This window comes from Cryptomeria japonica, chromosome 11 (genome assembly GCF_030272615.1).
Source record: "Cryptomeria japonica chromosome 11, Sugi_1.0, whole genome shotgun sequence".
NCBI classification, from domain to species: domain Eukaryota; kingdom Viridiplantae; phylum Streptophyta; class Pinopsida; order Cupressales; family Cupressaceae; genus Cryptomeria; species Cryptomeria japonica.
The window spans coordinates 529,826,376-529,837,260 of NC_081415.1; positions in this window are offsets into that span (position 1 = coordinate 529,826,376).

The window sequence follows — 10,885 nt, forward strand, 5'->3', positions numbered from 1 at the left end:
AAATGACTAGCCAAAGGTGTACTAACTTCTTTTGCATCCTGCATGTTAAATCTTTTCAACACCTTCTTTATATACTCACTTTTGGACAAATTCAAGGTTCTATTTTTTCTGTCCCTTGTAATCCTCATACCCAGAATTTGCTTAGCTGCACCCAAATCCTTCATAGCAAATGACCTAGCTAATTTATGTTTAAGATCATTTATGTGTTCCATGTTAGACCCAGCAACAAGCATGTCATCAACATAAAGCAACAGGATAATATAATTGCCATTATCCAATCTCTTAAAATATACACAATGATCAGAATGACATCTATGATAACCGTGTTCAGCCATGAAAGTATCAAATTTTAAATACCATTGTCAGGGTGCTTGCTTTAGGCCATACAAACTTTTCTTCAACCTGCACACCAAGTTCTCCTTACCTTTCACCTCATATCCCTGTGGTTGCAACATGTAAATTTCCTCCTCCAAATCTCCATGGAGAAAAGTTGTTTTCACATCTAATTGTTCAAGATGTAAATCATCTGCACCCACAAGACTAAATACATTCCTAATTGAATTCATTTTTACAACTGGAGAAAATATTTCATCATAATCTATACCCTTTTTCTGTGCAAAACCTTTTACTACAAGTCTGGCCTTATATCTTTTTTGACCTCCTTCCTCCTCCTTCAGCCGATAAACCCATTTGTTAAGCAAGGCTCTTTTTTCTGTAGGTAAAGGGACTAAGTCCCAAGTCTTATTTTTCATCAAGGAGTCCATCTCCTCTTTTATGCCTAGCTCCCACTGTTGTTTGGCATCCACCTACATTGCTTCTTCATATTCTTCTGGTTCACCAGAATCAGTTAATAATATAGAATACAAAGAAGGAGAAAATCTTTCAGGGAATCTACTTGACCTTGTAGAATGTCTAACACTTGCAGGAGTTTGTGGGACATTTTGTTGTTGCTGAGCATCAGGTACCTATGGCATTTCATTTTTAGGAATCTCATCCAACACCACATATTCTTGTTTGTCCTGTTCATGCTTCTTTTTGTGCATCTGTTCTTTATACATAACCTTCTCATTGAATATAACATCTCTACTTCTAATTATTTTCTTATTTTCAAAATCCCATAACCAATAGCCATATTCATCTATCCCATATCCAATGAAGGTACATTTCTAAGATTTAGCATCAAGCTTGATTTTGTTTTCTTTATCAACATGGACAAAAGCTTCAGAACCAAAAGTTTTCAGAAAAGAATAATTTACCTTTTTACCAATCCATGCCTCCTCTGGAATACCACCATCCAAAGGGTTGAAGGTCCTCTATTTATCAAATAGACAATAGTATGTACAACATCTGCCCAAAAATGTAAGGGCAATCCAACATGCAATCTCATGCTCCTCGCCCGTTCCATGATAGTCCTATTCATTCTCTCTGACAAACCATTTTCCTGTGGAGTTCCTAGAACTGTCTTCTGCTTTCTAATCCCATTTAAGGAGCAGTAATCTTCAAATGCCTTGTTGCAATACTCACCTCCATTATCCGATCTGAGACACTTCAACCTTTTTCCTGTCTCATTCTCAACCAAAGCTTTCCATTTCTTAAAAGTTTCAAAACATCTGATTTTTGTTTTAGGAAATATACCCATGTTTTTCTAGTTGATTCATCAATAAAAATAACATAATAACAAGAACCACCAAGAGATGATACCTAAGCCGGTCCCCATACATCTGAATGCACAAGCTCTAACTTCTCACTCTTCTTCTCTTTCCCAACCTTGAGAAATCTGACTCTTTTCTATTTGCCATAAACACAATTTTCATAGAACTCTAAATCAATCTTCTTTAGTCCTGGCAATAGATTTTTGGAGTGAAGGATTTTTATCCCTTTCTCACTCATGTGCTCAAGCCTATGGTGCCACATTATCGAATATGTTCTTGCAACATCTATTGTTGTTGTCCCTGTAGTAACTTTATCTATAGAAACTAAGGTAGAGTAAGTGTTACCAGTACACAGATATAATGTACCTACCTTCACAGCTTTAGCTACTACTAATGATCCTTTAGTGACCTTCTAGATACTATCTGAGAAGGTAACTATGCAACCTTCACTACCTAGTTGCCCTATAGAAATTAAATTTCTTCTTAAGTTAGGAACATGTCTTACCTCCTGCAGAAACTAGTCATTAGCATTCTGCAACTTGATCTTTATCTTTCCTTTTCCAACAATTTGACAGGGCTCATCATCACCCAAATATACCTGTCCAAAATCACCTTGAACATAATCTAGAAAATATTTTCTATGGAGTGTAGCATGAAATGAAGCCCCAGAATCTATTACCCAGGAATCATTAACATTATCCAAACATAAGATTAAAGCATCTTGTAAAGTATTACTTGCAATATTAGCTTCCTTACTGTCATTTTCATTTTTGTCTCCTTCTTTGTTTTTCCGAGACCATCAATCTTTCTTTAGATGAGCAGGCTTTCCGCAGTACCAGTAATCTTTCTTTCCTCTAGATTGAGAGAATCCTTTCTTTGACTTCCCTCATGACTTCTCATTCCAAGGGCCTTTCCCTCTTTCCTTTGATCTTCCTCTGTTCTCCACATTCAAAACAATACTTGATGATGTTGGAGTCTCACCAGTGCTTTTCCTTCGCATTTCCTCTCTTAGGATAACACCAACAATATCATCAAATACCAAAGTATTTTTTCTAGAGACAGAGTTACTTATAGCCATAACCAAGCTATTCCATCTTTCTGGCAAAGAACATAAAATCAAGAGAGCCCTAACCTCTTCTGCAAAAGTAATTTTTATCGAAGACAATTGAATGGTAATTGTATTAAATTCATTTAAGTGCTCTACTGTAGATCCTCCCTCACTCATTTTTAAATTAAACAAACGCTTCATAAGAAATACCTTATTCGAAGCCGAGGGTTTCTCATACAGCTTAGCCAATGTCGCCATCAAATCTATAGTTGTTTTTGCTTTTGTTATATTGAAAGCTACAGATGGTGCAAGGCACAATCGAATGGATCCCAGTGCCTTTCTATCTAAAATGTCCCATTCTTCATCTAACATTGTGGTCACTTTCTTTGCCTTTCCTTCTAATGGCTGCCACAAATCCTTTTGATACAGGTAATCCTCCATCTGCATTTTCCATAACTGATAATTATGGTCGTTAAACTTTTCGACCTTGAATTTGGAATCCTCCATTGCTCCCACTCAAATCTAAAAGTCCTGCCAATTTACAGAAAACCTAGCTCTGATACCAATTGTTAGGGTTTCAAGCAGATCCGAAGCAAATATGAACTAACAATTATATGCAGATTTAAATATGAAAGATAAAGGAATAAAATAGGACACAGATAACATAGAGATTTAACGTGGTTCACCCAGAATGGGTTACATCCACCATACACAGCCGTCCAATCTTTCTTATTATCCAACAAAAAATAGTACATCAACATTACAATGCCTTAAGCATCCCAGATGCTTATAACATGTGTTTTTAGGGCAACAAACAAAGTTGGCCTTTTTAGGGTTTTATTACAATGTCGGTTTTCATCAACAACAAAAAATGGCAAAAAAATATTTCTCGGGGGCTACCACCCCCGAACCCCCCTAGCAGGCTTCGCTCGCTTTGGGGACTGCCGCCCCCAAGCCCCCGCTCAGGGCGTGGCCTGGCCCCAGACCTCAGAAAGGATACGTGTTGAGTGTATAGTACTTTGCTGATCAGTCGCCACATATGAACAAAAATTGCAAATCAAATTTTGTGTCACAACCCTCCTTTATCACCTTTTGATTTAAATACAATTATATTATATATTTTTGGATAAGCTATTTAAATGATTGAATGAATATTATAAAAGGATAAAATAATAATACACACACACACACACACATGGAAAATATACATTATTTTTATTTATTTATTTTCCACATCCAGTTATGGCACATGTTGTAGGAAGAATAAGAAGCTTCTAGAGGATTCTCCACCACCTTGCATGTAACTCCCCCACTAAGTATAATCAATTTGCATGAAGTCCAAAATTGGGAAAGAATCTCCTTTTTAATTAAATTTTCTAGATAGTGGAATGGAGGGAATTTTCTTATAAAATTATATGCAAGTTTCAAAGAAGGGAGTTGATTATGTTTTGAAGAAAATTTCCCAAGTTTTAGAGGTAGATCTTTTCTTTGGTAGTCTCATTTTTCGTTGCAGGAATTTTAAGTTGTTGTTGAAGGATTTCTCTCAAGTTGCAAGGAAGGATAAAAAGGATAACCAGTGGATTCAACATCAAGCTCGATAAACTAGGTTCTCTCCCTGTTATTTCACATTCACTTATGAGGAATTCGTATTATCAAAAAAAATAGTTATAGATCTTCCTTTATACAAAGAAATTCTTTTATTAGATTTTAAATCTTTTAATTGGGGATAAATAATAATGATGATGCTTTCCTATAGTGCATATAAAAGATAGTTATTTATTTATTTTATTTCCCTCAAGAAAATATGCACATGATCTTGCTTTTGTTCTTTTCCAAAGATTTTAGCAAAAGAAAATCATATTCCTTTATTTGTTTAAAATCTCTTTTCTTGAAATTAAAATTCTTTCTTGTGTGATTTGAATCTTTATTCCTCCCTCTAATTCATTTCTTTGGTTCTTCGAATGGAAATCTGAATCTCATTCTTTAATCTCTCTGTGATTATTTTTAAAATCTCTCTGTGATTAATTTTAAAATCTCTCTCTGATTATTTTAAATCTCTGTGTGATTTTTAGTTAAATAAATCTCTTTGTGAAATGAGTTGAATAAAATTTCTATGTGGATATTAGCTGAATCTTTGTAAATATTAGTTAAATGAGTTGAATAAAATTTCTCTGTGAATATCAGTCGAACAAACTCTCTCCTTGTGAAATCTGAAAATAAATCATCTTCCTGTAAATAACTCTCTATCCCCCTCTCTGGACATTGGTTGAGAAATAGAATATAATCCCTTTGTGTTAGCTTGTATTTCTCAGTTTAAACACCTACCTACTTCTTGATAATCTATGCATCACTGGAGCAAATTACTTCTCTGGTTATTTTTATTTCTCTATTATATTTCATCCCTAGGTTTAATATGATATTCTCTCTTACATTAATATTTTCTTATGTATACATACCTATTTATGTATTCTCTTTTTATACAAATTAATATTTTGGAATGAACTATATATATATATATATATATATATATATATATATATATATATAATTTATGTGAAGTGATTAACATTTATTCTTGCATGACATAGTACCCGTGCGTACCAGCTCGCAGGTGGAAGAACGGAGTTAATGCTCCACAGGGGAGTGGTACCGTAATGGTACCCCCCACTAGCCTGCGGTCACTGTTGTGGCAGTGGCCGCAAGGTAGTGGAGGGGACCCGTGGGGTCCCACTCCCATTGACCTTTGTCAATACCAATCAAACCTAATTCGAAGGCAATGTTAATTTTTTTTTTCGATATATGTTTAAAATGTTAGTTTATTTAAATTCCTTCTTTTATATATATATATGTATAAATTTTAGTTAATAGAATTTTTAAACTTAGGTAATTTTTAGATTTATAACTAGTTTTAACAAATTTATATTAAATGATACTTAGATCCTCTTAAGATCCACTTAGAAATTAAATGACTTGAAGCTAAATTCTATGTTGGGATTAGTGGTTTTATAAGCGATATTCTCGCATGTAACTTACCCTACCTTCGCTTCATGCAAATGTCTTTACATTGATTTCAATTATTGGTGTTCCCATCTTCATGCAAATTATATGTTTAATTGTTAGTATGCAAGTTACCTAACTATCATTATTATGCAATTTATATTCAAGTTTTGAATAATAAATAATTCTAGTTATGGTTTTTATTCCATGTCATTCATCAAGTAGTTATTTCAATTAATTGAGCTTTTCTAATGTCTAAATATACGCGTTCAATTCATAATTATTTTCCAAGCATGATGTTTATCATAAGTTAGAAAAATTAAATAAAGGAAGTTGGAAAACCAAAACCAAGTAGCGTTCGGTATATACAGTGCCTCTGGGTCACGATTACGGGTAATGTTGTCGTGTTGAACTACTGCACTTAACGCCTAATAAAGATACATCAACGACGTCTAAGGCATCGTCCCTATAAATCGTCGGGGAGTAATAAGGGACACTTGGAAGTTAAAATCCAAGGGGTGGGTAATCCCTCTTGGATCGATAATCTAATAAGATAATTTTTAAATGATTTTTCATCCGTTGAGATAAACCATAGTAAACCCCCTTTAGGGTTGGTTAAGTAAAATGCTTTTATGAAATTGATTTTTAATCTTGAAGAGATATTGGTGATTGACAATTTGGTCAAGGGTGATGCTCATGATAGGTGTTAGGATGTAGTTGTTAGGCCACAAACAATAGGCCATCTTGAGCCTTTGTTTAAGTGCTACCACTGTGGGTAGCAACCGCAGAGAAACTGTCTGGGACATTGACTCTAGAAAGGGTTGCGTACCCACTAATCAATTTACATCAAACCATAGAATAGAAAATAGAACTACATACTTTACGCCTTGATCCCATGCCGAAGAAGGTATGTAGGCAGTCTTGGGATGGAGTTGTCCCTCGTACTCAGGCATTCGTGGGTGGGGTCTAGGCTTGGTATAGAAGGATTGAATAGAATCCTAATTTGAAAGATAATTAAAAATGGGAAAAAGTAATTCAATGCATACTCAGAAGGAATCCCGTATGGATTTGCTTGACTTCTCAAGGCTTTAAGCCAAATTCTGAGGTGGAATTCAAGCTTGTATTATGTTATTTAATTACTCCTAAGGACAGTGACCTTGGTGCACTTCTGTTAGAAGAGTGTAGTACTTAGTGAGTGGCTCAGGACCCGAATGGTCCCGATGAGTCTAAGTCTCTTGCCAAAGAACCTCCTATCCCGTTTGGATAGATGCCTACCCTGCATGGGTAGATGCCTATCCTGATTGGATAGATGCCTACCCCGTATGGGTAGATGCCTATCCCGTATTGGATAGATGAAATCTTATGTCTCGTATGGACAAATGCCTAACCCGTATGGTTAGAAGCTCATCCTGGATGGATGAATGCCTAATCCAAATGGATGGATGCCCAGAGTATGCGATTGAATCAAACACAATGATTAAATTTTAAAAAAAAAAAGAATGGTCAATTTTGTTGAGTTAATTATGGTGGGTTATTACATTTTGCAAACAGTCTACAAATCCAATGACAAATATTTGGCATCCAAGGGAATTCATGACCACATTGATGCCTCAGTAAAGGCTTCATTTGGCATCCAAAAAGGTAAGAAACTATGAGAATCACAAGAATGTTTGGATAAGTCTACAAAAAAGATGAAGAAGCTGCATGGAAAGGTGCAAAGATTAACAAAACTTGGTTTGTCAATGAGTTTTGATACAACACAACAATACATTGGAGATGCTGCTTTCAAAATAAGATGGAGGAGAAAATCAAGCATGATTTGGACCTGTTTCCTAAGGACATAAATAAGGATAACTTTATGTCCATGACCAAACCATTGATAACCTTGAATGCAGCTTTGGATGAAACATTGATGTCAACTTCTACTTCAAATTATGAATTGCTGACAAATTTGCAAGTCACTTACTATAAGTTAGAACAATTTGGAGTTCCATCAGATGGGGAGTGGAGCATGCTACAGAAGGTCATACAATGATTTCATAATATGTATTATATAATTTGTATTCCCAAATACATTCATGCTTTCTGATTTACTTTGTTTGTAATTCTAATAATATTGTAATATGTGAGGGTTTGTAATTCCAAGAATGTTATAATATTGTAATTGTAATTGAAAATAATAAATATGTATTGTAATTCCAAAAGCTCATACAATGATTTCATAATATGTATTGTATAATTTGTATTCCCAAATACATTCAGGCTTTATGATTTACTTTGTTTGTAATTCCAATAATATTATAATTTTTCACGGCTTGAATTAACTCTGTTTTATCTTTGTTTTATGATTCTATGAATGTTTTGTCGTGGCTTGAATTAACTATGTTTTATGATTCTATGAATGTTTTGTCATGGCTTGAATTAACTTTTTTTATCTCTATTTTAATTCTAGAAAGGTCCTTAAATCTAAATCGGAGTGGAAGTCAAACCTTAGTGTTGGGACGTTTTTGAAAATTTTTGCCATATGGTTAGGATTTATCTTCTATGTTTTAAAATGTTTAAGCCTAAAACCCTAAACCCCAGGTCCTAGCCACACTGCATTCTCTTTTTGATTTATTTTAGCGGTGACCCCCGTCAATCAGTTTCTGGTGTCTTAAGTTATCCATTGAGGCCCATTATATAGTCATATGGTTGGCCCTTTGTGTTATCCATCCGGTTTGCCCCTCTTTCCTTTTTTGTTTAATTGTCCTTCATCTTCGATCAGATCCACATCTAGTGTTTGTGTGTAGTTGTGTGATTAGATTAATGGGCTGATAAATGTTAACTCTACAACCTCACCTCTTATATGGTAGATGAGACCCACTCAAGCTCACTATACATATATGTGGTCATTGACATGGTGGAAAGGTGGGCCCGACACGGTCGCGTACTTTGCAGTTTACTAAGCTAATAGTTTGGAAAAGATCAACTACTAGAAGTGATTGTGCGACTACACAACTAATCATAGATGCATCCAAATTCTAATTCCACAATGTCATTGCAGATGTGGCATGTGGGACCCATGAAGTCTGACAGTAAATGTCTTGACTAATAAGACAAGAGCATATGGACAGCTAAGCCACACCCCATTTTATAAGTGTGATAAAGAGAGACACTTTTACAAGAGATCTATGGTTGAGATCATCGTGCAATTGTGCAGTTGGGAAAAGGTACATGACCAAGCTAACTCTGCAATATTGAGTTGGTAATGATGAAATATAAAATATTAAATCTACTACGTGCTCACTTTCGACACCGACTGACCATTGCACCTGCAAATGTACCCACATTTAATGAATCTATTTTGCCCATTATGATCTGAATTTCTTTGCTATATTAACACTGATATCCCGCTAATTCGTATTTCTTTTATTGAGCAATGTTTTTTGAGATTTGAACTTAAGACCTCCCATGTAGGAGGCTTGCAGCTAATTTGTATTTACAGTGCTCTACATATGAAAATTAATTTTTACTTTTTATTATCATAATTAGGGACCCGGGTTTCTAAGAAGCTATTGTTGTCTGCACTTTCATAACACTCCTGGTACCTTTTGACCTTCTCTGCATATTTCCATATTGTCAATGCTCATTGTTGTTTGAATGTTGTAGGATATAATTGGAGCCAAATTATATAAGCTTCTCATTTCTGTTAGTCTATAGAACCCTAACCCTAGGAATGACAGAGTCTTCTGATTTGGGGAAGAGAAAGTTCTCTAAAGAAATAATTGCACAACTCCCTAGATCATTGGAGACACAAAAGAGATCCAAGCCTGGATCCTAACTAGATGAATTCATCATTGATCATTCTGCTGGAATCATGGATGCGTTGATTCCACCATTAGGTTTCAGTCTCTTGAGGAGAGGCTACAAGAAGAAGAAGGAGAGAATTCTAGTGTCCAACATATGAAATTGAAATCTAGCAAAACTTGTGGTGCCAAACATCTATGTGAATACTGAATTGATTGTTGTAATTTACAAGCCTGTTACTATAGAGATTATGTCCAGTGAAGGTGGCAAGTTAACAAAGATCACCATAGATGTTATCAACAAAGTGTTCATGCTCAACCCTAACACAGATTGGGTTATTGATCGCCAAGAGATAGATATAGAGTATAAGAAAAATGAGCTCTTGTATAGAACAAGATTGGCATCATTCAAGCCTATACACATAAAGGGAGATGATAGAAAGTTGACATCAAAGAATACTGCCCCTTACAACAAAGACCTATTTATCAATTACTTTTTGGATACATACTATGCTTTATGTCAAGTCTGTGTTGCAGATGCAAGGGACCTGATTCCAAACTGGATGCTGATGGTTTGTATGGATATCCAAAACAAGGATATCAATAGGCCTTTAGAGTATGCTTATGTGGTCAAGGTTTGCATAATGCCTTGTTTGATTTTAAAATGGGCAAATAATTTTTTTTTAGGTATTACTCTCTATTGATGCATATACTTTTGTTCAACGGTCTTAAGGTATGGCATCCTAATTTGCAGATTGTAAACACGGCTAAAGGAGAGTTGCTTCCTATTCAAGAGTGGAACTATAGATATCTTGGACTCACATATGAATGAATCAAACTATTTTGTTTTTGAATTTTTTTTGTGAGAAAGCTTTTGAGTATTTTGTAGAAGGAAGTTAGGTGGGATCTAAGCCCAAATGCTAAGGAATTTATTAGACCTAAATCCCTTAAGCCTGAGTTAGGTATTACCCACAATTGGGGATCTTGGTTTTACTTTAAGGACCACATAGTCATAAGGGTTTTTGGTAGTCCTGTTACTCCTAGGATTTTGCCTATTATTGTTTAGGATAGGGTGGCCTTTTTAGAAATCATGCATCAATTAAATGAGGCTGATAAGTCTTTGATGGGAGGGTCACACAAGAAAGGACCAATGATCCCATCATAAGTTATGATTGGGATGTATCACTTTTTAAATAGAAAAGCATATGATATCTTGGATTTTATGTTGAAGAAGTATAGACTTCCCCAAGCTAGATATAGGTTTTATGACTCTGAATGGTTTGTCAAAAACCTTGGTAAGGATAAAACAACAAAGCATCAATGGCATGAGGAAGATGATGAAGACCTCATAAGGAATGCATAAAACTATGAGGAAGTATTGAAAAGAAAGGAAAGGTGGTATA